The 27,850-nt window shown below is 60.8% G+C and overlaps 1 protein-coding gene across 1 annotated transcript in view; it reads left to right on the top strand.

Moving 5' to 3' along the window:
• The window catches only part of FAM207A (family with sequence similarity 207 member A), a 54,059-nt gene extending 45,062 nt beyond the window's left edge, over positions 1–8,997 (top strand). Inside the window, exon 12 of the transcript XR_004623460.1 lies at positions 208–8,997. The gene's annotated coding sequence lies outside the window, so the exon portion shown is untranslated. The remainder of the gene's footprint in view (positions 1–207) is intronic.
• The last annotated feature ends 18,853 nt before the right edge of the window (positions 8,998–27,850 follow it).

The following is a 27,850-nucleotide window of genomic DNA, read 5'->3' as shown; positions in this document are numbered from 1 at the left end:
ATGCAGCCCCGCATCCTTTGCGTGCCAGCCTTCCGTGGCCTCAGGCTCCCTTGCTGCTTCAGAGCTTTTGTCTCGGGCAAAGACGGGCGTCAGTGCTGGGCGGCCTCAGCTGGGTGGTGAGTCAGGCCCGGGCAGACGTGCCTGTCAAGGTCCCGTGTTGCTTGGAAGTTAGGCGTGCAAACTGCTTCTGGAATATTCTTTGTGCAGCGATAACACCCATGACAGCTGCTTGGGCTGGCTGCGTTGTGCTGAGATGTTGGGGCCCAGCCCCTGCATGGCCCAGCGGGTTCTTGGCCGCCACCCCATGACCCGGGTTCCAGGGTGCTGCTATCAGCGCACGTGTCCAGGATATTGGGAGAGCCAGCCGGCTCCTGGAGATAGCAAGACGCCAGCCTTCCGGGTCTTTCTCTGATGTCGCGTTCCCGAGCCAGCTAGTCGCCTGCTTCTGGACCTGAGACCCTCGGCCTGCGTGGACAGTCTTCTTACTTTGAAGTCAGACTCAGGAAACTGCATTTTCTTCTAAAGGTGTTAAAATAACATGGGTTAAAGTGATAATCACAGACGTGTTCCTGATGTTGGCTTGTGTTTCTTAAGGCTTTGTTAAGATTGGGAAATGTTGTTTTTCAGATTCCGGGGAGAAAATCAGTGATTACTTATATCTTTGAATTCAGACATTTTCTGGTGCCACAGAGGCTGCTGGGCTGAGCAGTCTACGGGGCCTCCTGCCGGGCTGAAGCCTTCTGCCCTCCTCATCTGGTCGCTGCTGGCAGAAGACGGGGCCCTGGGGGCTGGGCCAGCTGGGGGAAACCCAAGAGCCTGGAGAGGGGAGTGCCCCCTGGGCTGGGGCTGGAGCTGGGGTATCAGGTGCTTTTCCTGCCGAGGCCGAGGTCCTCAGGAATGCAGAGCTTCCAGCCACCCCCGGGACCCCCACTCATGCCCTTGACTTTCGCCCTCTGCTCGGGTTCAGGTCAGTGCCTGGCGGGCCACACAGCACAGGGTTCATGCGGCCTTCTCCTGCCTGGTGCCCTGGGTCCTTGTGCGGCAGTAATTATTCCCAGCTCCAGTCTCCTAAGTTGGGAGCACATTCTAATTACATCACAATGTGTAATTAGAGAATCGGTCCTGCTCAGCCCCGGGCTCTGGGCGCTGTGTGAACAGCCTTCCCTCTGCCTCCTGCAGGTGCACATCCCCCACCCAACAGGGTGATGTGCTCCCTCCTGCAGCCTGCCGCCCGGCAGGGTGCGCCCCCCACTCTCATTCCCAGCCAGCCTTTCTGCCCCGGTCTGTAGCTGACCCCCGTGCCCCACCCAGCACACACCGAGGAAGCTCAGTCTGGTGCAGCAGGCACAGCTGTCCGCTGCTGTAAGCTCAGTGGGGTCCCTGGGCCCCACTAGGAGGTCTCTAGGGGAGGGGACAGTTGCAAGTGTGAGTGAGGATGTCAGCTCCTGCCAGCTGAACTCATGTCCCAAACACCAGTGGTGGAGGCCCCGGGTTGGGTGGGTGAGGAGCACCCGGGAGGCTGGCTTGGGACTGACCCAGCGTTCCTGCACAGCAGGCTGGGGATGCCATCTAGTGGGGGACCTGAGAGGAGAGAGGGTGTGTCGGTCATCTGCTAGTTCCTGCTATACTGCTTGTAACTGAAAACCCAAGCCGTGGCGGCTGGTTATATTGAAATGGGGTGGGTTGTCCCTCTCAGAATGAGAGCCTGGACTTAAGGTGCCGTCAGCAGCCGTGTCTTATTCCTCCTGTTGCTAAAGCAGCTGCTAGCTCCCCAGCCATCACATCCACATTCCAGGCAGGAAAAGGGGGAGGGCCGAGGGTGGACAATGGTTTCCGTTGGCAGTAGGGCAGGGCAAGGCCTGGGCTTCCTCAGCAGAGCCGTCCACTCCGCCACGGCCCCCAGCGAGCCGGGTGGGTGTTGGTGTATCTCAGCGTCACATGTGCAGCACGTCCTCTCGCCAGGTCCTTGTGCTGCTGATCCTGCTGCCAGGGGGTCTGAGCTGCCCTCTGACCTGGGGCCAAAAGGGCAGCAGGGTGGTGGTGGTAGCAGGATGGTCAGGAAGGTTTCCCTGGACGTCTGACTCCTCGGGCCCTGGGCCTAGGTCAGATGTCCAAAAGCAGGACAAGAGGGTGCCCCCTGAGAAGAAGGTGGCCAGCGCTCCTGCTCTGGCTCAGCCCTGCATAGATCCCTCTGGCCCTGCAGATGGGGGTGAGGGGTGGAGGGAGGAGCCCCCTAGAGCCAGCAGGAGGGCAGAGGCAGGGCTATGGGGTACTCTGCAGGAAGGGAGAGACCAGAGCTGCATCCAAGTAAAGTTTGGGGTCCTGTACTGGGTTTGGGGGCAGCCAGGAGCTGGGCCTTTAACGGGGCCGTAGTGGGCCGTGCTCCCACGCTGCCTCTGCTTGCGTCTTGTCTGAGATCTGTCGAGGCAGCAGTGCGACCTTCCTGGTGTGTGAAGAGACCCAGTGGCCCTGAAATCCGAGGCCTCAGCTCCAGCCTTACCTAGAGGACGGCCAGGGGGCCTCCAGGGGAGGGGGGCTGGGGCCCCTGCTGGGCTCAGATCTGGCCCCTGCCCACAGCGCCTGGGTTTCAGGCAGGGCTTGTCCAGATGAATGCAGTGTCCAGGCCCCTCGTCTTTAAACACCTGCATGTATTGTGTACGTCTTAAACGGAGTAGGCCAGTGCCCCGTGTGTGTGTGGATAAGCGTGTGCACACACATGGGGTACATGTGTGTGGACAAACGTGGTGTATACATGTGGATAAATGCACATTCTGGGGAAGGCCTGCTGGAATCCCTGTCAAGCTGCCCACCAGCTTGGTGGCCTCCCTCGTGCTCAGATGGATTATGAAAGGAAGAGTCTTCCCTCTGTGTGAATGCCTTGGGGAGGGGAGGGGTGTGCGGGGAGGGGATACTCAGGAGACGGATGTGTTTGGGAGGGTTTGGGTGTCTTGAGGTTCCTCTAGAATTTGCTGCAGGCTGCCCTCTGTCCTCAGAGACTCAGCCTCCCCACCACGCCCCTAGACCCATGAGACCGGACTCTTCTAAGTGCCCTGACCTGGACAGGGCACCGTGCCTGGCTCCTGCACACCTGGGACCCTCGCCTTACCTGGCCCAAAGCCCCCGGCTGCTGTGGGGGACAGGTCTGGGATAACACATGAGGGCGGGAGCGGTCAGGCAGTCTGCTGCAGCCCCAGATCGTTGTCAGTGCCGCAGGGAGTGGCCGGTCCACTGTCCCCCTCTCTCAACGCCCCTGTCCCTTCTCTCAGAGCTGCTTGGGGCCTGGAGGTGGCTGCCCTTCCTGACAGCACAGGCCTCGGGTGGGGATCTTCTCTTGGGACCAAGGGCTAGGCGAGGGCCCCACATTGTGGATAGGCCCAACCCTGGGAGCAGGTGGGGTCCCCCTTTTCCAGCAGAGCTCAGGGCTGCCTGGGCAGGACCCCACTCGGGACATCTCAGCTGCAAGGCCCCTGGGACGAGTGCATGACATTGGCTGGGGGTGAGGGTCAGTAACACCACTGACCCTTGGCTGTTCCTGCTCTAGGGCCAAGTGCCCCAAACTCCTTGGTCAGTTTTCCCCTGGGGCGGGGGCTGCTGGTGAAACCAGATTTGGACAGGAGACAGCACTGGGACCTATCTTTTGACTCAGGAGATGCTGCTGCTGCTGCTGGCTGGGGTCACATCCTGTGGGGGAGGGGCAGGCGGGGGTGGGTGATAGGTCACCGACCTGGGAGACCTGGGGAAGTCCTCACCCTAGCCCCACTTAGGTGGCCCAGCCGTCCTCTGGAACACCTGTCCTGCTTTTAAGGACACAGCTGCCACGGGCACAGGTGTGGGACTGTGAGCGAGTGTGCACTGCATTTGTGGGGATGAACGCCTCTGTTCATGCTCGTGTGTGCACACGTGTAGTATGTGCATGCCTCTGCGTGTGCACGTGCCCACGTGCTTTCAGGTGCAAACTCAAGCATTCTGTGTAGGTGTTGCTTTTATGTGCATGACTTCCTACTGGAATAGGGGCGAGAGCTGTCATTCCTGATTCCGGAGCACTTGTGTCAAGAAGAGAGGAATTTTACTGATTTCCTTCTTGGCTCCTGTGGAGAAAGTCCTGTGTTTTGTTATTTTGTTGTTATTTTTCCTGCTGGGGGGCGAGTGGTGTGATTGCTTTTCCTCCTGCTGCTCGGCTTTGCATTCCTGGGGTCACATGCTTGGCTTGGGTTGTGTTTTGGTTGCTGGGGTTTCCTGGGGGGGTGCTGAGAGGTGCAGACTGGGCATCGCCTTGAAAACCCGCGGGTCTCCAGGAAGCTTTCCACACAGCATCTCTGAGCTTCCACCCTCTGAAGGGGGAAGGGGTGGCGGGGAGGAGGCAGATGATCCCTGCCTTTGCCCTGCTGGAGCCCTGGGGTGGGGGGTGGGGGGTGGGAGGGCCCAGTGCAGCCTCCAGCCCTGCCCCGCCCTCCTCCTGAGGTTCTGTGGAGGCCGCCGTGGGCCCCGCGGGACTCCGGCCCGGCCTGCCCCGTGGATGTCCTGCTCCCAACATTCCAGAAGGAGCGGGTCACTGTGCCGTGCCCACCACTCCTCTCAGTCCTGCTGTGGGTCTTGCCCGCACAGTCCCTAACCAGACAGCCCCCCCCCCCCGGCCCCTGAAGCCTGCTGCGTTCTCCTTGTTATCTGTGACAAAACCCTGCTGCATGAGGAACATCCCCATCCGTCAGCCACACTCTCCTTCCCGGCAAGCTCCGCGGGGCCTCTGAGCCTGTCTGCACGGAACAGCCAGAGGGCACAGCCAGCCTGTGGTGGGCACGGCCTGCCCCCATGCTGCCCTCGACACTTCCCTCGGTCTTGACTGTAAAATGCGCTTGAAATCAGGTGTCCGCTCAGGAGTGGGGGCCTGATCTCAGGAGATGTGGAAGGGGAGAGCCCTGGGAGATGGGCAGCCCCGGGAGGGGAGCCCCAAGGGACCCACAGAGGACCATGTGCCCACGGCTGCCTCCAGAGGAGGCCCAAGGATCCAGTGACCAATTCTCAGAAGGAAGCCTGGGCGTGCGTTGACTGTTGGCTCTGCTGGGGGCGCTTGGGGCTGAGGGGCATCAGGGGTCCCCAGTGTCAAGGCCACCGGGGCAGGGAGACCCTTTTCTAACCCTACCCCACCGTCCCCAGCTTGTGGTGGGCCTGCAGCCCCCGCCCCTGGATTTGGGCACAGCTGTGGACTTGATCTGGCCTCGGGCCTGAGGGACACGTGCCACTTTGGGGGATGCTTCCGGAGTCCATGCACATGCACTGAGCTGGTGTGGTGACCGGCAGGGCTGCGGACGGTGGCCTGTCCAGCAGCCTGGTCTCCGGCTGTGCGCACCACGGGGACCAGAGCCCTGGCCCACCCACGGTGATGGTGGAAGCCACTGGCTATCTGGGAATGGGCCTTCCTGTGATGGACGCACCTGCTTTCTCGCACCCACTGAGAAGACCGAGGAATAACCAGAGAGTGGTACTCTGGCTCCTGAGGTCTGGAGCTGGGGCCTCCCCAAGCCAGGCCAGAAACCCCCGGAAACGACAGGTGTCTGCAGCAGCGAGCCGCACAGCCTCCCACAAACGCAGGGTTCTCTCACGTGCAGTGGGGCTGGAAATCCACCTGCAGGCCCCACTGAAGCCGTGGGACAGCGCAAATGGCACCGATGCTGTGCACCTGACTCGAGTCAGAGGCGGCAACAGCGCACGACTTCGAGTGCAGAAGACACTGCCCAGTGAAGCTTCTAGAAGGCGCCCAACAGTGCACTCGTAGGAAAGCTTACCATTTTAAAGGGCCTCAGTATAATCAAGACAGAATGGAAGAGGGGTGTCTGGGCAGCTCATTGGTTGCGCGTCCGGCTCCTGATCTCAGCTCAGGTCTCGATCTCAGGGTCATGAGTTCGGGCCCCGTGTTGGGCTCCACGCCTGGCATGGAGCCAACTTGAGAAAGCAAGAGAACTAAATATGTGAATTAAACGTTCAATTCCAGACCATAGAAAAGAAAATAAGATAAAGCCCAAGGAAGCAGGAGGAACATGTGAACAGGTAAAAGGAGTGGCTGGTTTGGCCAACAGCACACATTGGAACAGAGAAGCCAAGTCCATGAATGTCCTCTAGGAGGAATCTGGGGGCCTCGAGCTTTGGGAGTTGGTCGGCTGTCAGGGGAGCCCTGGGCAGGTGCCCCTCAGCCTGGCCTGTGCCCCACCCAGCACCCCCCACCCCCACCGACAGTGACAGGACCTGCAGACGGCCTTCCTGATTACATGGCGCTCTGCCATTGCCCCTGAGGATGGCAACAGGAACATGAGCCTGGCTTCCCCTCCTCCCTCCCCCTCCCCTGCTCCCTCTCCCCTTCCCCTCCTCTCCATCCTCTCCCTTCCCTCTCCGGCCCTCCCCTCCATCCTGTCTCCCCTCCTCTTCTGCCCCTTCATCCCTACCCCCGCCCCCGTCCTGTCCTCTCCCCCCAACTCCCTTCCCCCTAAGACCTGTGCACTAGCCTGGAGCTCTCTGCTCTGGTCTCTGAGATGCCGTTGGGGGCAGACAGTGGGGCACCGGTGTCTTGCCTCATGCCCTTTCTACCAAGGGGAAGGATTTTGGACTGAGCCACAGGGACCTGGGCTCCCAGGATTGTGCAGCAGGTCAGAGACCCTGGCTGCTCCAAAGGGATCATTTCTCATGGCCCAAGTGATGTCCTGGCAATCTGGGAAGAGAGCCAGAGCCCCTAATGTTGGAGTGCCTGAATGCTTGTGGAGCCACGGTGGGGTCCGCGGGCTGGAAAGGTGCCCTCTGCACCCCTGTGCTCAGCCATGCCAGCGTGGGTCCTAGGGAGCTGCCTGGAGACCCCCAACACTGAAAGAAGCAGCATGCCTCTCCTCCCACCTGGCCCCAAGAGCTGAGCTTGCTCCGCCAAGTCCCCTTCCTCGAGGGAAAGCAGGGGCCCTGTGGAGCGTTGTTGGGGTGATGCTGGCTGAGGGACCCCATCCGTGCACGTGGCCCCTCTCCCGGCCAGACAGCGGCCTCAGACGTCTTCTCCTTCGTTCTGTCCAACTGAAGGCTGTGAGCAGAAAGACAAGCAGCTGCTCGAGCCCGAGGCAGGGCTCTTTGGATGGAAGTAGGAAGACTGCCCTGCAGCCCGGGAGGCCGCACCACAGGGCTGAGCCTTCGGACGTCGTCTGGGGTTTGCAGCGTGCTCACTTAGAGAACCGTGAGCGTGGCCACAGCCCAGCCCTGCGGCATGTTCCACAGCTCCTGGGCCCCAAATTCCAAGCCCATCTTTACCGTCACCTGGGAAGGGGGCTCACGACGGGCTGTCCTCCGCAGCCGCTCTCTCCTGCCGTGGCTGTGTGTGGTAATAAGGGTGGTGGGGCGTGCCGCTCCCGGCCTCGGGCGGTGCACACGTCAGCTCGTGAAGCCCTCCCAACCCTGCGAGGAGGTGCTGCGTGGCCCTGCAGCACAGAGGAGGAAACAGGCAGGGGGGACTGGGTCTTCTCCCCTACGGAGAGGAGCTGAGGCCCAGGTCACCAGCTCCCAAGAGGCAGCCCAAGATGGCCCTGTCACCTCCACCACCTGGTGTCGCCTCTCCCACACGGCTCGGTGTTTCTCCAAGGACACAGACCCAAGGCCCATGCAGTGGAGGCCGGCCTGGCCCTTCCCAGGGCCTGCTATCCCTGCAGGCCGGATGCTGCTCTCTCTCCTGCATCCCAGCTCTGCCAGACTGCTACCCGAGCCCCCTCCTGCCTGGCTAGCCCATCTCTTCCTCACTGATGTCTCTGGGACTCCATTCTGGCCTCACTGGACTCCCTGCCCCCACCCCCACCCCCACCCCACCCCTACTGTCTCTGCACCTCTCCCGGGATTGGAGGAAGTTTTCCCAAATTCCAGCCCTGCCTGGAGTGTCCAGAACCCATGCAGGCTGTGCACGCTCCTCCCCTCCTGCCTTCCCATCCCCACACCTGTTTCGTCTCTGATACCTGTCCCATCCTCCACGCCTGTCCCATCCAGACACCTGTCTCATCCCTGACACCTGTCCCATCCCCACACCTCTCATCCCCCACACCTGTCCCATCTCCCAGACCTGTCCCATCCCTGACACCTGGCCCATCTCCCAGACCTCTTCCATCCCCCACACATGCCCCGTACCTATCACATCTTCTACACCTGTCTCATCCCCTACACCTATTCCATCCTCCATACTTGTCCCATCCCCCACACCTGTCCCATGCCCCACACCTGTCCCATCCCCCACACCTGTCTCATCCCTGACCTATCCCATTCTCCACACCTCTCGCATTCCCCACACCTGACTCATCCCCATACCTGTTTGATTTTCCACGTCTGTCTTATCCCTGACACCTGTCCCATGCCCTACACCTCACTCATCTTTGACACTGTTCCATCCCCCAAACCTAGTCCCATACACTCGTCCTAGCCCCAGTGAACATGTCAGGTGCCTACCCTCAGTAGCTACCATTCAGGTGACAAAACCTTAATTATCCGTGTCCCTGAGCCACAGGGCAGGCAATGGGATGGCAGGTGCAGTGGGCGTGAAACTGCAGCCCCAAGAGCTACCAAGGAATGAGCTGGCCCTGTCCTCTTGAAGGCATGAGGTCGTGTGCTGTCAGTGAGGCCCGTGCACTGGACTCCACCCACAGCAGTGCTTCGGAGGAGCACCCAGGGGCTGGGATGAGGTCTGATGACCTCATGTGCGATGACCTGGAGTCTGGGTGACCCCCAGGCACCATCCATGGGAGCCTTGGCCAGCTGGGCGGCGCTGGCCCTGGTGAGTGCTGGGGTCCTCTGTCAGGACCTTGTCTGTCCCAGCACGGTGTCCGCATCTTGGCCTGTGTCCCCAAAACTGTGGGCTGCGGGGTGGGAGGGCTCAGGGTGTCTGGAGAGGAACAAGAGCTGGTGATGGGGTTCTGTTAAAGTGTTCTGCATTCCTGCATGTAGAAAGCTAAACTCCATGGACTTTGTTTATGAGACATTGCTAATGATTTACATTTTTGTTCAGTTATTTATTTGCTAGGTGTCCAGCCGATATTCCTTTTTTTTAAAAGATTTTATTTATTTATTTGACAGAGATAGAGACAGCCAGCGAGAGAAGGAACACAAGCAGGGGGAGTGGGAGAGGAAGAAGCAGGCTCATAGCGGAGGAGCCTGATGTGGGGCTCGACCCCATAACGCCGGGATCACGCCCTGAGCCGAAGGCAGACGCTTAACCGCTGTGCCACCCAGGCGCCCCAGCCGATATTTCTAAACTGCACCGCGGTGCTGAGACTAGGGTCTGCATGTGTGTGCCTCTGTGCACATGTGTGTGGATGTATGCGTGTTCAGACGTGCACATTGTGCACACACGTGTCCCTTGTACGTGCACGTGTATGTGCCTTGTGTGTGAATGCACGTGTTTCCAAACATTGCATCACGTTGTGTTGGGGTGCACGCACACTACATGTATGTGCACACGTCTGCACGTGTACCTGCCTGTGTGCCTTGTGCACACATGTACACACGTGTTTAAACACGTGCATTGTGCATGCACATACATAGGTGTGCCCCTTGTGTGTGCACGTGAGTATGCGATATGTGCCTCTGCACGCATGTATGTGAAAGGGGGCTCTCTCGTCCTTGGACTCCTGCACCCAGGGTGTCCGTCCGCGTCTGGGGTGATACCCTGCAGCGTGCGACTCTGACAGGTGGGCGCTGGGGAAGCCGGCTATGCTGAGAGGGTTCCCCAAGTTCTTTCAGCTCCCCATTTAGAGCCAGGTCCCGGCCTGGGAGCAGAGCTGAGTGGCCTTCCCCTGCGCCTGGTGCCTGGGTGCCTACAGCCCTGGACTGGCAGTCCAGGCAGTCTCCTTAATTAGATGGTGTTTCCTGGAGCCAAATGCCACTTTCCGGAAGCAACAAGAATAGCCCATCTCCCAGGAGAGAAGGAAAGCAGGAAGCTGCTGTTGGCCACACGCAGGATGGCTGGAGGCCCCCCAGGTGCCGGCGGGGTCGGGGAGGGGGTGCTGAGCTTGTCAGCTGCTGTGTAACAGAGCGGCCCGCACACTCAGGCTGCTGTCTGGGCCTCTAGGGCCTCCGTGAGGCCAGGCCTGGGAGCCGCTGGGGCTGGAGCTGGGGCTGGGGCCTGGCTCGCCTCTGGGCTCTGCTGGTCTGTTCCCTGGGGCCAGAGGAAGGAAGGGCAAGGACATGAGGTGACCCCTGCAAATATTCAGGCATCAAGCTCTGCTTCTGGAGCCCGGAGCCTGGCTGGGGCAGGGTCGGGGCCACAGGGGTGACCGGGGCCGGCAGCAGGCCCTGCTGGGGATGGAGCTCCACTTGCCCAGAGGCTCAGCCCTGCCTCAGAGACCGGCTCCCTGAACCGGCTCATTGGAGGGGACTCTGCCTCCATCGTCCCTCTAGCCTAGGCCCTGGTGCCTGGGAGGGTGAGGTGACCTTACCCCTCAGAAATGGGTCTGCGGCACCTCCCTGGACCTGACCTCATTGCGGGGAAGGGCTGGTGGCTTCCTCTGGGGATACATCCTGGCTAGAGCCCTGACAGGACTCATATGCTCCATTATTTAGAAATCCACGAGGTTTTTCCTCAGAACTCAGCCCCGCGGGAGAGGTGAGGGAGGCCTGTGCAGGGCAGCCCCGCGGGAGAGGTGAGGGAGGCCGGTGCAGGGCAGCGTGTTGCTGCTTCTTGGAGTTCGATGTTCCCGTTTCGGCAGAGCTGCTCTGCTAAGCGTGCTGTGCAGCCGTGGCCACTGTGGTGGGCCGGGTGGAGCAGGCTGGGGAAACAGGAGAGGCCCCAACTCCACCCCTGCTGCCCCAGCTCTTCCTGGGCCTTCGGGACCTTTGCCTGTCCTGTCTGGCATCAGGTGGCAACTCGGCTCCAGGCACCACAGAGACATGAAGGATGAGCCGGGGTTGGGGCCCTGGGGAGGCTCTGCACACACACAGTTCCAAGGGCTGGCATTGCTGAGGGGACCTACTGGTGGGGCGTCAAGGGGGAGGGGCTGCCCTGCCCGGGGCAGGGGCAGTGGGCATCAGCCCGTCCCCTCCTATACCCGGCCTCTGGGCTGAGTCCCACCCTCATGTGGAAAGAGGTGAGGGGCAAGGCCCCAGCTCCCAGCTGCACACAGGCTGCCTGGCCCTGAGGTCCTGATCCCCTGGGCCTTGAGTGGGGACAGAAACCCAGATCTGAACTGCTCTTCCCAGGTGATTCTCCCTTGCCGCCGGGGTTCAGACCCCTTGGCCAAGGTGCAGAGGAGAGAAAGGCCCCCCAGCTGTGCTCCTGACAGAGGCTGGACTGTGGGCCCCATGGGCAGTGGGTCCACGGCCAGTGCCTCCCAGCCCGCAGCGACAGATCTGAGGTTCTCTGTCCACTGGTCACAGCCTTCCCCGGAGCCCCTCTGCCTGGCGCTCTGTGTGACATGGCTCGGAGCTTGCTGTGCGGCTTGGCGCCTGAGGGAGAAACCCCTTTCATCTTCCGTGTGCATGTGTAGCTTTGGGGGCGGGCCCACCAGGCGCCACTCAGGTGTGGGTGGAGGAGTCCGCACCGCACCCCCCCGCAGCCCTGAGCTGCCTCCCTCCAGGCCCGGGAATCGGGGAGCCGTGTGCTCCCTGAGGGGCAAGGGGGCAGGGGGTGGGCTGTGGGCAGTCCCTGGCAGCAGTGGACGAAGGGACAATAACCAGACAAAAGCCCACACGGGAGAGACCCCAGGGGCCCCCGCGACTGTGCTGCCCATACGGCAGGCCTCCCCCCGCTCAGCATCTGTCTCTGGGAGGCCGTGGGGAGGCGCCGACAGGACTCACCAGCAGCCCTAATTCCCCGCCCGGGGCTGGGGACATCAGGAATTGGGCATCTCCCTCTTGCCAGGCTCTGTCCCTATGCCCCCAGGACACAGGGCCTACCCTGAGGTCTGCAGGGGAGGAGCAGAGGCCGGCCAGGCCCTGGGAGCTGGGGAGGGAGGGGTGGCCGAGGTGGCCGCAGAAGGCTCGGCTCTGGCGGGCAGCAGGGGTCCGGCCGCCCTTGTGGGCACCCCCTGGCAAGCTGGAAGGGCCCTGGCATGCTGAGACGCATGGCCCTGGGTGCTGGCATGGGCCCTGCCCCCCCACGGTCCCCAGAGGTGGGCCCGGCGACCTGGGGCAGGGTCGAACCTTGTCCGGATCTTTCAAAGCTCCTGGATAGCCGCTTGTGTTCTCAGGATGTGGGGGCCGCCAGCCCCTCCTGCCGCCCCTGGCCTGGTTCCTGTCCGGCGCTGCTCGTTCTTCCTGGGGGTGGGAGCTGCAGGAACAGGGGGGCTCACTCTGAAAGTGGTGTTTGGGGGACGCCCCTCCCCCTCTGACCTCCGTTTCCCTAATCTGTGAGGACTGGACCCTTTGCCCCCAGTGCTTCTGCAGTGCCTACAGTTCCCCATCTACGGTCCCCAGGGCCTTACCGTGTCCTCCTGCCCCGGGTGGGGGGCTCGGGAACGCAGCGTGCAGCAACCGTGCTCTCGGAGAAGGCGGTTTCCTGGCCACGTGACACTCTCCTGAGAGGGACCAAGGGAGCTACTGAAATATGGTTGGGGGGCCGGGCCCGTGCCGTCTGCCTCTCCCTGCAAAACCCCCGCGGGGGGGGGCGCTCCATGTTTGTCATGATGAGAGTCAGGCCCCCTGGCTGCTCAGGTGGTTAGCCTGCATGTGGCCGGAACACATACAACCCCGGGGGTGTCAGCAGGAAGGTGCTCTCCCAGGGCTGCGGGCTGAACGTCCGAGGTCCAGGTGCGGGCAGGGCTGGCTCCTCCGGAGGCCTGCCTCCTGGGTGTGGACGCCATCCTCTCCCTGTGTCCATGCGGTCGGCCTCCGCGCAGGTCTGTGTCCCGATCTCCTCTCATAGGGACACTGGTCGGATTGCATCAGGCCACACTAGTGACCTCGTTCTACCCTAATCCCCTCTGCGTAGACCCCGTCCGTGCAGTCACGGTGTGGACGCTGGGGGTCAGGGCTTCAGCTGTGCTTTGAGGGGCACGCTCAGCTCCTGACAGCGCTAGCCTCCTTGGGTCTGGGCTGCCCTGGCTGCTCACCCGTCTGGCTGGGGGCGTCTCTGGGCTCCGGGGGTGCCCGGGGGGTCGCACCTGTGTGGACGCTGAGCCTCTGATCTGAACATGGCCAGGCTGTGGGGAGAGCCTCGACTGTGGGGCCTGTCCTGGGCCAGAGCTCCCTGGACCCCACAGGCCCGTCCCTGGGCCCCTGGGCCCTCCTGCCTGTGCGGAGAGCCGCGTCCTGTGCAGGGCCAGCTCTGTGAGCCCTGGCCAGCTCCGGGAACCCTGCCCGGCCCCGTGGGCCTCACAGCTGCCACGTCCTCAGGGCCCCCTCAGCCTGGGCGGCCCACCTGTAGGTTGCTGCCTCCTGCTTCCTGTCCCGTTGCTGCTGTGGTCCACGCTGTTGGGCAGGAATCTCCAGCCCTGGTTGTCTCCCGACTCTGTTTCAGGGCTTGGCCTTCACTGCCGCTGAACCCCTCCTCTGCTGGGGAGAGGGACTGCCGTCCTTCCAGGAGCTGAGGCGCCTCACCAAGACACAGCTCGCGTGTGAGGGAGGGCTTCAAAGGAGCCCCTAACAGGAGGCCAGATCCTGCCTCCCCCTCTGTGGGGTTCCTCTTCAGCGGCCCGGACAAGGTCAGCTCTGTGAGCTCTGGGGGGTGTCAGCCATGAAATGGAAAGGGGGTTCTTTGGCCAAAGTAGTTTGGGAGACGCAGCGTTAGGCAAGGTTGAAGATTGGCCTGCAGCAGGACTTATCAGAGCCTTTAATGGGCTATGTGACCTCTGACCCTCCAGAGGAGTGGGCCGGCAGGATTCCCAAACCTGTTCTGTTAGTGTTCTGGTTTTCATGGAAAGTCTCATTCAGGGCTCAGCCTCTCACTTGCCCCGCCCCCGCTTCGCCAGGGGAGGCGGCCTGTGCTCGGGGCGTCCTAGAGGCTCTCCCGTGGGACTCGCTGCCTTTATCTTCCCACCGTTGAGGATGCTGTTCCCTCTCCCTTTTACTCTGAAAACCTCAAATGCCTTTTTTTCTTTTAAAAAGTCAGATTTCACCCAGTTTCCTTACTGGTCGGATCATGGGCATCAGGATCCCGCGGTGTCTCCAGCTGGGCGGGTGGAGTCCTTGCGGGTGTAGACGGCTGTGCAGCCTTGCCCCTCGCCCCAACTGTGTGTGGCTTTCCGAATTCTGGCCCTCGCGTGCTGGGGTTCCTGTGCAGGCCCTCTGCAGGCCGGTGAGCCGGGAGGGTCTCTGGAACGCTGGCCGGCGCCCTCCTCAAGGCTGGGCCGCGCTCACGGAGCTGTGAGAGCCAGACTGCTAGGTCCTGGCCTCACCCCCCTCCTCCACCCCGCTGTGGGTGCAGGAGCCCTGTCCCTGCTGGAGGGGGGTGGGCCAGGCTCCTCTGCATTCGGTGGAAGCTAGAGACAGAGGGAGGTAAAAAGACAGAACAAGGGGCGCTTGGGTGGCACAGCGGTTAAGCGTCTGCCTTCAGCTCAGGGCGTGATCCCGGCGTTATGGGATCGAGCCCCACGTCAGGCTCTTCCGCTATGAGCCTGCTTCTTCCTCTCCCACTCCCCCTTCTTGTGTTCCCTCTCTCACTGGCTGTCTCTATCTCTGTCAAATGAATAAATAAATAAAATCTTTAAAAAAAAAAAAAAGACAGAACGGGACAGCCTGTGCACTCCGGGTCCCCAGGGACCTCACTTTCAAGACTCCCCCAGTCTGTGGGTGGCGGGAGAGGCCCAGGCTTTCCGGGGAGGGGCAAGGGCCAGAACAGCGCCCCGGGCGGGGGGCATGGTGCCCCGTGTCCCCTGCACCGGTTTCCAGGCACCCACGGCCCTGTGGGCCCCCACCTCTGTCACTCCGTGCGGTCCCTGTCATGCTGGGCAGAGTCCAGACCCCGCTGGGCCTGCCTTTCTGCCCCAGGCTGCAGAGACCCTGATGGTCTCCATGGGAGCGAGTAGGGCTGCTGACGGTTACCCAGCGCTCCCCCTTCCAGGCACTCGGACGGGCTGCATCTCCTGGCTGCATCTCCTGGCTGCCGTGGCGCTGCCCGGCCTGCCTTGGCTGATGAATGAAGGGCACGACTGTCACTCCGGCAGAGCGCTAGGTGCCCGGGGACAGTTAAGAGCCGCCAGCTGCTTCTCCCGTTGCTTTGTGTCCGGCAGGCCTGCTCTGCCGCCTGGTCCTGGGCGATGCCCCCGCAGGCCTGGCAGGCAGGGGTGGGTGGAGAGGGCGCGTGGGCAGACGGGGACTGCTCCTTCGGGGCCGGGGCCCAACCCACCTGTGCTTTCCACACTGCAGGGAGTGAGGCCGCATCTGCCCCGTGGCTGGCTCTGAGGGTCTTCATGCGCACCCGGCCTGGGCTCGCATCGGCTGTCCTCTCTCCCCCAGCGTTCCTGGCTCGTGGATCCTGGTGCAAGGCATTTCCCGGGCCGGGACAGTCTCCGGTCCTTCTGTGATGTGTGCAGATGCTGCAGCGGCAGGCAGGTCCGCGCTGTGATGTTTTCCAGGTCGTCTCGTCTCCCTGCAGCCCAGCTGCTTCCTTGCAGTGCCACAGGGAAGCAGGAGCCCTGTCCGTCCTGCTCTCTCGCACCGCTCCTGTGGACGTGGCCCATCCTTCTCCCGAGCTTGTCGTGGGAGAGCCAGTCGCACGGGCTCTGGCACAGCCTCACTGCTGCTTGCTGCGTGGTCAGGTCAAGCTTGTGGCCGGCAGGCCGGGCGGCCCGTTCGGGCCCAGCCCCTGCCTGCTGCTCCGTCCAGGTGTCCCCACGCGGGCCTGTAGCCCGTCAGTCAGCTGCAGGCCACCTGGTCCCCCAGCTGCCGCTCTGCCCTGCAGATGCCCCTCCCGCGGTCACCGGCTTCTGAGCACGTGGTTCTCCAGACACAAAGCAGGACTTAGGCTCCGCGGCAGTGAAATGTCTGCGGGTGAGCTAGTGGTGATTTTACAGCTGCTTCAGGAAAAACCCACGTCAGTCTCATGTTTGTGCAAATAAAGCGTTCATTCCCGTGATCTTCCCCAAACAAAGAGACTTCCTGCCCTGATAACTTACTTTGCCAAAAAAAAAAAAAACCAACAAAAACAAAACAAAGCAAAACCACCTTCGGAAAATAGACATTGAGGGACACCTTCAAGGTCACATGAAAATGCGCCTGGACTCTAAGCGTCCATCGTGTCCAACGGCAGCGTGGCCACGCATCCCTTCCAGGCCACACCCCAGCCCAGGGGCCGTCGGTGCCCCGTGGCCACACGCTGTTCTGGAGCCATAGAACACTGGACGCGTGAGTCATGCCACCGTGGTCCTGCCGCCTCCACATGTGCCCAGGGGTGGGGGGAGGGCAGGTGAAGGGCCAGGAGCCCCTGCGGAAGATGAGGCGTGGGAAGCTGTCTCACCACACAAGTTGAAAAGGTCTCTCTTTGCTGAACGGTAGTCATCCATTTAGAAAATAGAAAAATCTGGGATCTGAGCTGAAAAATGCCCCGAGCTGTGTTCACATCCTGAGGCTGGAGTCACCCTGTGTGGCAATGGTTGTGACTTAATCAAGGATCTTAAGGGAAGGAGGTGGACCTGCTGCATAGCTGGGCCCCGAGGCTGCCCCTTGTAAGAGAGAGGCGGGGAGGTCTGGGTGGTGCGGGGAGGGGACGCGCGAGGGGCAGCCCTCAGCCGGTGACCCTTCTCACACAGGGAGGGGCCGCCCCGTCGGGCATTCGGGGAGCGCACTTCAGGCTGGATGGCGGAAGTTTCCACCTGCGCCTCACTCCTGGGAGCTCTTTGCTCAGGTGACCCCGGGTGGACGGGGGCACGAGGTCAGGCTCGGGGACCAGAGAGGAGCCTGCTTCTGCAGAGCAGGTGGGCTCAGCGCCGCCCCCCGCCCGCGCCTAGTTTCCTGGAGCTGCGAAGAGCTGAGAAGAGCCGCGGAAGAGCACTGTGGTTCGGCAGACGGGCAGGCCGCTGCCAGTGCTGCGCCGTGTGCTGGGGGCTGTGGTCCCGTCTCCCCTTTCCTTCCAAGGCGCTAGAGGCCTCCGTTTCCAGTGTGGCTGCCTTGAGGGCTGAAGGGGAGCCTCTGGTGACCACACCCACCGAAGCCGCCAGAACGTCCTTGTCCAGGTGTGTTCAGAAGCTCCTGCCTCCTCCCCACAGACCCTCCAGCCGGGGGAGCCCTGGGCTCAGCAGCGCATCGGCTCCCCTCCTGGGTATTTACCCAGGCGAACTGGAAGCTTACGTTCACGGCCACGTTCCGTGGTCCCCAAAACCTGGAGAGAACTGCGATGGTTTGAAAGGTGAGCGTGGCATCAGACGGGGACGGACAGGAGTGAGCTGTTACTCACACGGCACGGGTGGAGTTAAAATGCCATGTCCCAGCTGACCCAGCAGGCCGGATACTGTGTGATCCCGTTCACGGGACGTCCAGAAACGGCCAAGCTCTGGTGATGGCGAGCAGGTGCTTCTGTCGGTCGGCGCTCTGGCTTGGCCGGGACTCCTGTGTGAGCCGAAGCCCAGCGCCACCAAGTTCTCTGGACCCAGGGACTTCAGTGACCGCAGCCCGGGCCCAGGATCCCACCTTGTCCTGGCCAGGGTGACAGGCACGTGTCCTGATGCCACCATCCCACCCCGCTGTGCTCGTAGAGAATGCCCATCGTCCTGAGACGGCCCGCTGAGGAGCGGGCACCACCTCGGGGCCTTGGCCATCTTCACGGCGTCCCCGTCGTTTCTCAGCGTTGGTGGCTCTGACGGGGCGACTCACCTGCGGAGGTGACAGCGGGGAGCCCTGGGTGTTCGGAGACAAGTGAGGGAGCGCTGGACGGGCCGCTGAGATCGTCATGTGCCCATGGCCCGACTGGAGGCCAGGCTGGGGCCGGTTCACGGCTCGCCTGCGTTCCCACGTGGTGCCCCGTGCTGTCTGCAGAAGAAGGTGGCCCCGACACAGCCAAGGGAAGGCAGGGATCGAGCTGACCCATCTCCCACAAGTGAGGTCGGCCCCGTGCAGGTCAGGTCAGAGCTCAGCCAGCTGCAGCCCGAGGGAGGGGCAGCCGATGCCGAGCCGGTGGGTGAGCGCCCGTGTGCTGCTCTGCGCCCACACCCTGGTCTCCAGCCCCGAGCCTGGAGGGTCAGCCGTGTCCCGGCGGTCTCAGCGATCTTGGTAGTCTCGGTGAGCTGAGCACGGAAGCCGTTGCACGTGGCCGGGAAACGTTGCTGCGCAGGAACGGAGGCAGGATTTGTACCCGTTTGATTGGCGTGTATCCCTGGGTGTCTATGAACCCTGTCCGGGCTCTGGACAGACGCACAGACCGCTGCTGGCAGAGAGTTGCAGGGCTGCCCGTGACTCCCTTAGAACCGAAGTCCTTGTGGGTCCCTGTGGCCACGTGTGTTCTGGGTTGGTTCTGCACACCCACAGCCACGTGGCCGTCCTGCTGAAGAGCCAGCAAGGGGATTTTTGAAAATGCTGGGATCTGCAGTGTCCTGCTGTCCCATTTCCCGGGAGCGGGAGCTGGGGCTTGGATCCCAGGCTGTCTCTGGCCAGCAGCAAGGGCCTGGCTGCGCTCCCACCACCCACCTGTTTCCTCCCAGTAAGATGAGGGGCCACAGTCCTGGGCCTGCTCCGTGTCCCCAGACCTGGTACCCGGAGCCTCCTGTGCCAGGCCTCTCCGCAGGCACCAGGCGTGGCTGCCAAAGGGAGGGAGATAGCAGGCACACACCTCCCCGTCCCGGGGGACCGGCCTCTAGAATGTCCTGCAGAGATGCGCTCACCCGTCCCACCGCACTGCGGACCGAAACACTCTTAGCATCACGTCAGGGAAGGGCCTCGCAGGCCTCGATGGCAGAGCACTGCCAGCCGGCCAAGGGTGCGAACCGCTACGGCCAGAGGCCAGGGCGCTGCTGGTGCAGGGTGTCCGGGCTCAGGACGGGCGGGCTGCTCCTGGAGAGCCGGGCGGGCCCTGCTGTGCCGTGTCTCCGCCGGGTGCGCGGACCGTGGGTCGCCGACGGTGGGGCCGCATGAACTGGCCTGGTGCGCTCGTCTTACAGAACTTCTCAGCACGGAGGTTTGACTCACCGTCCTGAAATCTGCCGTTTCGCCGCTGAGCACCACGCCGTCCGTGCTTCGAATCTCCCTGCGCTTCTGTCTCTCCGCTGATCCCGTTTGCTGACACGTCCCTTCCGTTCGTTACACAGGGTTTCCTTGAAGCCCTGGTGTGACAGGGGTGCCGGCGTCTGAGCCCCGCGTTCACCCTGTGCTCATGGGGTGGTCCTCTCTCGCTTTTTTTTAAAGATTTTATTTATTTATTCGACAGAGATAGAGACAGCCAGCGAGAGAGGGAACACAAGCAGGGGGAGTGGGAGAGGAAGAAGCAGGCTCCCAGTGGAGGAGCCTGACGTGGGGCTCGATCCCATAACGCCGGGATCACGCCCTGAGCCGAAGGCAGATGCTTAATGATCGCGCCACCCAGGTGCCCCGATCCTCTCTCCCTTTGCGCGTCTGCCTTGTTTTAAAACCGGTATTTAAATAACCGACGTGGCAGTTCTGGAAGTCAGACCCCCCGCCTCTGGTTTTGCTGCCGCTGTTTGTACAGAGATTTCGTGAACCAGGTCTGTGATGTCTGTCTGTCTCTAGCTAGTCCAGTGGTCAGCTGAGGATTGGGAGGGGATCTTCCCACACTCGGGGGGCCAGTGCGTGCCCCAGGCATTGCCCCCACGGTCCTGGCGCGCGCACGGCCGTGCAGATCCCGAGCAATGTGTAGGAGCCTCCGCTGTCCCCGCGCGTCTCGCTCCCCAGTGTTTCCTTTTAAGCTGCTGGTTGGTCTGTTTTCTGCCCCAACTGCTGTGTATTGTCTCAGGCGGCCGCAGACTGGACAGTCACCTCCGATGCTTCTCTCTGTGCACGATCCCCTTGGAGAAGCCGCGGTTCCCACGGGTGAGCTCCAGGTTGTGTCCCACGAAGACGGCTCAGCAAGCGGGTCTGCCTGCACCTGTCTGGGAGTGGGACTTTGTGGGGCCCAGCTCCGTTCTGCCCCCTCCCTGGCTGCCAAGGCTGCTGGTTTTCAGGGTTACCGTGGAGATGGGGGGCAGATGGGAGCCCGGCAAGTGAAGGGGTGGCACAGAGCTCCTGTTCCTGCCCAGATCCAGGTGCTTTCTCGAACACATGTTCCACATGGCAGGTCTGTGGCTCGTTTCTGGAGGCTGGAAAAGCTGCTTCTGACCGTTTCTGCCAGTACTCTCGTTGTGTCAACGGAGAAGAGGCTTTTCAGATGTCTGTATTCTAGCCATTTTATCGATATCATCATTCAAAATTTTAAATACAGCCTCACAAAGTTGACATACAATAAACTACACACACGTGAAGTGCATGGCTGACACGGTCTGACATCTACACACCCCCAGCGAGGCTCCCCGTGTCCATGCGAGAGCCCTCCCCCCTGCCCTGTGCACGGACCGCCATCTCCAGGCAACAGCTGCCTGCTTGCTGTCACTATAGGTTAGCGCGTTTTCTCCCGTCTTACATAAGCGGGGTTGTTCTATCTGCAGCACCGTTATTTTGAGATTTGTCTGTGTTTCTGTGCGAGCCAATGTTTCACCCCCACTTCCTGCCGAACGCAGTTGGCTTGGGGGATACCCTGCGGCCGGCTTCCCCGTTGCCCTGTCGGTGGACGTGCGGGTTGCTCCTTGTTTCCGGCGATGAAACATAAAACCGCTGTGGACGTTGATGCGCAAGTCGTCATGTGGATAGGTGCGTTTTCATCTCTCCTGGACCAGATGGAAGGTGTGTGTGTGATTTTAGAAGAAACTGTCCAGTTGTTTTTAAAGATGGTTGTACCACTTTATGTTCGCACCAGCAGTGTATGGATCACTCCACACCCTCACCAACACTTCATATTGTCAGGCCTTTTATTTCTGGCCTCTCGGTCGGTGAATAGAGGTGTCTCGTTGTGGTTTTAATTTCCCTAATGACAATGATGTTGAGCCTTGTTCTGTGTTCTGATTTACTCACTGTAAATCGTCTTTGGTGAGTTGTCTATTCCAATCCTTTACCCGTTTTCAAAGGGGTTAATTTCTTGTTATTGAGTTTTGAGAGCTCTTTACATATTCTGGCTACAGCTCTTATCAGATATGTAGATTGCACATATTTTCTTCCAGTCTGTGGCTGGTCTTTTAAATTTAAAAAGCAGATATTTTGGGGCGCCTGGGTGGCACAGCGGTTAAGCGTCTTCCTTCGGCTCAGGGCGTGATCCCGGCGTTCCGGGACCGAGCCCCACATCAGGCTCCTCCACTAGGAGCCTGCTTCTTCCTCTCCCACTCCCCCTGCTTGTGTTCCCTCTCTCGCTGTCTGTCTCTCTCTGTCAAATAAATAAATAAAATCTTTAAAAAAAATTAAAAAAAATAAAAAGCAGATATTTTAAATTTTGATGAAATCTGGTTTATTGATTTCTTCTTTCATGGATTGTACTTTGGGTTTTGAATCTAAGAAATCCTTGCCTCACCCAAAGTTGCAAAGGTTTTCTTCTCTATTTTCATGTGGGAGTCTTAAGTCTAGGTTTTCCGTGGGGAGCCACACGACCTCTCATTCCCTGGCATTCCCTGGTGAGCTCTTGGTGAGTCCGTGGTGCACGGTGTGTGAAGAGTGTCTGTTTCCCCATATGGCTAGCCAATTTCCAACATCATTTGTTAAAAAGACTCCATTCTCTGCTGAACTGACTTTGCATTTTTGTCAAAACTCGGTTGTCCACGTGTGTGTGGGTCTGTCCTGGATGTTATGTCAGCTCCCTGTCCTGCTCCTTTTCTGAGGGGAAAGTGTTTGGTCTCACCGTGACGAGCAAGGTCAGCCGTGAGTTTTCATAGACGCCCTTTATCAAGTGGAGGAGGGTCCCTTCTATTTTGATTTGCCGCATTTTTATCAGAATGGATGTTGGATTTTGTCACCCGTCTGCTGTGTATAGAGATAATCCTATTGCTGTACTTTGTTGCTCTGGTGAATTACATTGTTTGAATTTTGAATGTAAACCAACCTCGGATTCTTGGGCTAAACCCCACTGGGTTACAGAGTATTACTTTTTTAAATTTATTGTTGGATTCAATTTAACACGTTTAAAGAACTTTTTGTCTGTGTTCATGAAAGATGTTATATTCTTTCTCTTGTGATATCTTGGCTGATTCTGTGCCAGGTTAACGCCAGCCTCGAGGAATGACTTGGGAATAATTCCTTCCTTCTCAATTTTACGGCACAGCCTATGTGTAATTGCTGTCTGTCCTTCCTCCCCCTGAAGCCGCGCCTGCCGAGTTTTCTTCACGGGAAGGTTTTTAACTACAGACTCGGTTTGCTCATTGGTCCTGCGCTGCTCACTTGGGCAACGTGTGTCTCCCTGAGGCTTCTCCTCGGTCTCCCTGGAGGCTCACATCCTCCACTCAGGATGTCCCTGGAGTCCCTGCACGGCTGGGCAGCCTGGAAACTCCCTCCAGGCCACCAGCGGGGCACTTGGCCGGCCCATCTGTTCTGTGTCCCTTTCTGTGGACATCGTGGCTCATCGTCACCTCACATCCAGCACCTTGAAAACCCCAGCTTCATATGTTTCGCCTGTGTTTCATTGTTTCTGGTGGGAAAAGTAAACCCAGGCCCTGTAGTCCCGCTCGGCTGGAAGCGCAGGTCTACCATATGGTTTTCTTTGCTGGAAAGTAATACGTGTTTCTTGGAGCAAATCTAGAAGAGCAGACGTATATGAAGAAAGCAGTAAGAATCACAGCTAATCTCACTGGCAGCTAACATGTGTGTTCTTAATTCAGCATATTTTCTTGTCCTGCCGCGCTCCACCCAGCAGAGGGGCGCCCCAGGCCAGCGCTGGATTCCGGGCAGCCCGCCAGGGCGCGCCCCCACCCCTCCTGCAGCAGTCAGTGCGACCTCCCTCCCTCCCAGGACCCCGGCGCCAGGGTCCTGGGGAAACAGCTGCCCATGCTCAGTCCCCACGGTTTGGGACGAGCCACCAGAGGGTTAGGATGGGGTCACCGGCCGGATCCATGGAATCCTGGGGGAGCAGAGTCTCTTGAATGGATCTTGGATCAATCGATGTTAGGCCCCTTCCATTGTGTGTAAAACAATCTTGTGGACTAGCATTTCCTTAAAGCAGATTTCAAAATGGAATTTTTGGGTCAAAGTGTGTGAGCATTGCAGGCTCAGACACTCAGCCCAATCTCCATCCGGGGAGGTGGTCACGTTTACCATGTAACTATTAGAACAACAGATGACAGAGCAGTGCTCGGATGCCGGACGGCTGTTCGTGACCCCGTCAGGCCCCATAGATGGCATGCCCAGGGCGTTGTCTGACTCTGCTTGCCGGCTCCTGCGGCCCGTGGGCACCCCGCTAACTCTTCACCCCCTTCCCAGTCCAGGCCGCCACTGGAAACCTCACCTCCTCCCTCGGACGCAGGTGCCTCCTGGACGGCCCCTCTTGTGTCCACAGCTGCGGGGCAGGACCTTGGCGGAGGCGACTGGGGCATAGCCTGACCTGGGTCTTGGGAGGGCAGACCCGTCCCTGTCTCCCCCAGAGGGGACACTATGTCCACAGCCCCATCCCTGACCCTGGGCGCCGGCAGAGCACCCAAACCATCAGCCCCAGTCTGCTCTGCAGGCTGCAGCCTCCCTGCGTGGACAGCGAGGACGGGGCGAGGCCCGAGGGACCCCAGACCCAAAGGGACCTGTGTCTATACAGCCGTGCCCGCGGCTTCTACTCTGGTTTCTGTGTCCACGGCTCGTGTGACGGCTGGCTGGAGGGAGATGGCGGTGCAGGCCCGGACGGGTGGCCGGCTGCCCCGGGATGTGGGCGATCCAGGGGGGAGGTCTCAGCAACATGGCAACAGCAGAATGCCTCTGTGTTGTGGGGTTTGCACGGTGCCTCTCATGTCTGTCCCACGGGACACGACGCTCTGTCAGCTCTGTTTGTCATGGGGCCTCCTGTATGGACAGCTTGTCTTCAGGGCTGCGTCCTTAGATGCATGAGGCGACTGGGCTCCGGGGGCCGAGATGAGGCCGACCCCACCCAAGGCCTGCGTCATCCCACAAGGACAGTCTCCCCTGCTTGGCCGGGGCCTGAGAGAGCGTGGCGCACGCCAGAGCTAGGCCCCCTGTCCCCGAGTCACCTTGGCTGTCCCTGCCCCCTCCCAGTTGTGCCTCCAGGCCCAGAGCCACCTCACTGTGGGCAGCTCCGGTCCAGGCCAGGGGGGCCTCCCTGTAGGCTGCGGCGGGACCGACAGCCACCCCGCCAGCACAGTGCGCCCTTGTTCTCTGGCTGTGCAGACGGGCAGCAGAGAGGCAAGTCTGAGCGAGCCTCCAGACAGCCGAAATGCAGGACGCCCCAGAGGGCGGGAGAACTCGCACCTGGGGAGGCAGAGCCAGCAGAGCCCCAGCGGCCCCTCCGGAGACCTGGCTCCACGCGGCGGTCCTTGCTCTCTCAGGCCGTCCCCTTCTGCCGCCAGTGCTGAGCTGCCAGGTCCTGTGCTCCCACCGGCCTCTGATGGGGACTCGGAGCCCCTGCTCTAATCGGGGAGCCCGGTGATACACAGGGAAACAAAGCAAGGCACATGGACCTGCGGCAGTGAAGGAAACAAGCGGGGGCAGGGTGTAGAGCGGGGCTGGCGGGAGCTGAGAGCAGAGCCCTGTCCAGGGGGAGCCCCTCAGGGGTCTGGGAGCACCATGTTCCCGACAGGAGCAACAGGTGTGTGGGGGGGTGTGTGGCCAGAGGGGCTGAGTCGGGGGAGAGGGCCACGCTGGAGGTTTGGGCTGACCTCTGTGAGCCACAGAAGCCCCTGGAAACTTCTAGAAGGAGGGGCAGATCTGACCCTCCATAATAGTATATATTCCTTAGCTGTCCGTATTTCCAGGACACGGAGAGGGAGGGAGAGGCTGGAGGGCCCCCCGCTCACCCTCAGTCACACGGAGCCTCGGTGGGGTCTGAAGGGCCCCAGATCTAATCCTTTTAGCCTTTCATGACTTTTCCCAACTTTGAGCAAAAGTGGTCTAAGATCATCAGAGCTTCCCCTGGCCTTACGCGTGGGCTCCGGTCAGCACGAAGCCCTCGTAGCCAGTCAGCCCCACTGGGGGCGGCAGAGGGAGGGGAAGTCCCGCCCCCCCCCCCAGCACCCCTGAGCTTCCCGGCTCTGACCTGTCTGGCTGTGGCCCAGCCGGGATGGCCTCTGTTACCAGCAGCTGGAAGGGAAGACATAGGGCAGAGAGGGGAGGGGATCGCGGTCCTGTGTGTGGGGTCACAGCCCACCCTGCCCTTCCCCAGGAAAACTGACCTCGATTCGTAGACCTGGGGGAGGGTTTCCCAGTCGGTCCCCTGTGGACGCAGCCGGGAAGCTGGCAGTGGAACGCACGCGCATGGAGGCTGGGTGTGGACAGAGGCTGGAATCAGGTCGCGGGTGGGGCATGGCTGGCAGCCGCGCTCTGGGTCTGGATCTGGGTGCCGGCTGAACAGCGTGGTCCATTTGTGGAAGCTCCCCGGAGGTGCATTTATAGTTCCTGAGGCTGGAAGCAGATTGCAGCCCTGCAAGGGGTCCTCCAACGCGGGGGCCAAGCCTGTCCTCAGCCCCATGGTGCGCGTAAAACATGCCTTTCTCTGCCTCTTGTGGGTAGGAACCCCAGCTGCCCTCTGCGAGGAGGCCGCAAGACCTGGTGTCTAGGGGATCCCGCGCAGACGGGGTGGCCATCCCCACGAGCCCTAGCTCGGGTGGAGAAGGGCTGTCCCCCCCAGGCTGTGCAGGAGGCAGGCACGGGGCCCGCGGACGCGCCGTGCTCACAGGTTGCTGCAGACGGTACATGGGCTCTGTCAAATTAAGTACTTCTATCCATTTGCTTGATGGATGTTTGATCAGAGGGATTCAACCTTAACTGTAAGCAGTGGGTCTGCTTTAAAGTGAATTATTCATCAGGAAACAGGCAGAACATCCCAAGAGATCAATGCTTGGCTTCTGAGTTTTTATTTTTCTAAAAGGATTGCTAAATGCTGGCAGGCGGGAGCAGCAAGGAGCCACGGGGTGCTCTGGGAGCAGGACCCCACAGCCAGCCAGGTTTTGGGGTGACTGCCCCTTGAAGTGTGGGGCCCTGGGTAGAGGCGGTGTGTGCCCTTGGGCTTGTTCCTGGTGACCGACAAGTGGACCTTTCAGTGTCGGCCTGTCAGGGTCGGGGACGGCTCTGGGCTCTGCTGTTTCAGCTCAGCAGTGGAGGCTGATGGGGGGGTGAGGAGAGCCCCCTGCCCGCCCCAGGTGCAGGTGGGACCGAGAGACTGGCCGGGTGACTCAGCGAGGCCAGGAGAGGGCCCGGCTGTGAGGCCCCAAGCTCAGCACTGGTGGAGGTGGGGACCTTTGTGAGGCCTGGGAGATGCACCGTCCGTGGGCGAGCCCACAAACCCCCGGGTCTGAGCAGGGGACACCCCGTCCCCACTGCTTCTGTTGGAGCTGCCGGGGCGGGGGGTGCTGGGAGACCCTCCAATGTGTGATTAATAGTGTTGCTTTCCCCCTTTATTACAGAGTTCATGCGTGTTTCTTTTAGAAGCTTGAGAAAGTACAGATCGGCAAAAGGAAGACGGTCAAGCTCGCTGGTATTCCAGCCACTCAGATAAAGTGACTGCTGGTATTTACTTTATCGCATGGCATTTCAGATATGTATGGGACCATACTATTTCTGTCGCTTTGCACTCTCTTTTTTCACTTCACGATGTATCTGTGTGTGTTACTCCCGGTCTCACCATCTCAACTGGACACTCCGATGCCTGTGGGTCACTCAGTCAGTTCGCGATTGTCACTCTGAGTGACATGGGTGGACACCTGTAGTGGCTTCATGCTTTTACCCGCCCAATGTCTAATGGGGGACCCGCTCTCTCATGTGGCCAGGGGAGGGGGGCTGACCCTGCTCCCGGCTCCGGCTTGGCCGCTCGGAGCCGGGCGTCCTCCTGCTGACGCTGACAGACTGGATCAGGGGTGGTCCTGTGGCCCGAGCCGAGCCATCAGAACCGTCCCAGGGAAAGGGGTGTCCTCCTCCATTCCTGGGGCTCGCTAGGCGTGGGTCACCTCTGGCCACCACGTAAAGAATCAGAGCCTGGGTTTGAGAGGGACAGTGGCCTGGACTCCTGGCTTCACGGGGCCCACGTCAGAGGCGCCTTCCGTGTGTGGTGCTAGTTTGCTTGCCTGATCTGGCAGGAGACGCACCCAGAGAAGGGCCCGGGTTTGCGGTCAGGAGCAGAGACGGCGGTGGAAACGAGCTGCTGTGCTGGGCAGTGCCGGGGGGAAGGTGGGGCGTGCGGTGTGGCAGAGCGTGTCGGGCTAACGCCAGCAGCAGTGTCGTCTTGCCTGCGTCCCAGAGCCTTCCAGCTGTGTTGGCCCCACTCCAGCGCCTATGGTTGTAGAGAGAGGAGCCACAGCTGTGCGTGGAGAAGCCCCTCCAGCTGGGACGGGTGATGCTCACCCCCGGACTAAGGCCCGGGGGCAAAGCGCACCCCAGAGAGACACCGGGTGGAGGCTGGCCGGCTCCCGAGTCCTGAGTGTTGACGCAGAGACAGCCATGAGAAACAGAAGCAGACACTTCTTTGCCCTGGGGGAGGGGGAGGTGGTGAAGGACACCACACGGGGGCTGCTGCGTGAGCGCTCCTCGCACAGGCGCCCTGTCTGAGGCTGGGCAGGCCAGCAGGGACAGCAGCATCCAGGAGGGGCGGACAGGGGCCGAGTGCCCACCAGCCGGCGCTGTCCACGGCGGGCATTACGGCAGCAGGAGGCTGGGGCCGAGCAGGAACCACACTCGGTGGTTTTCACAAAATAAGAATGTAAGGAAAGGAAAATCCGGGGGAGACCCAACCCCTCAGAAGCCAGCAGGC

This window comes from Ailuropoda melanoleuca, chromosome 1 (genome assembly GCF_002007445.2).
Source record: "Ailuropoda melanoleuca isolate Jingjing chromosome 1, ASM200744v2, whole genome shotgun sequence".
Taxonomy (NCBI): domain Eukaryota; kingdom Metazoa; phylum Chordata; class Mammalia; order Carnivora; family Ursidae; genus Ailuropoda; species Ailuropoda melanoleuca.
Note: the sequence above shows the minus strand (reverse complement) of the source record. Positions and strands in the feature narration are given on the sequence as shown.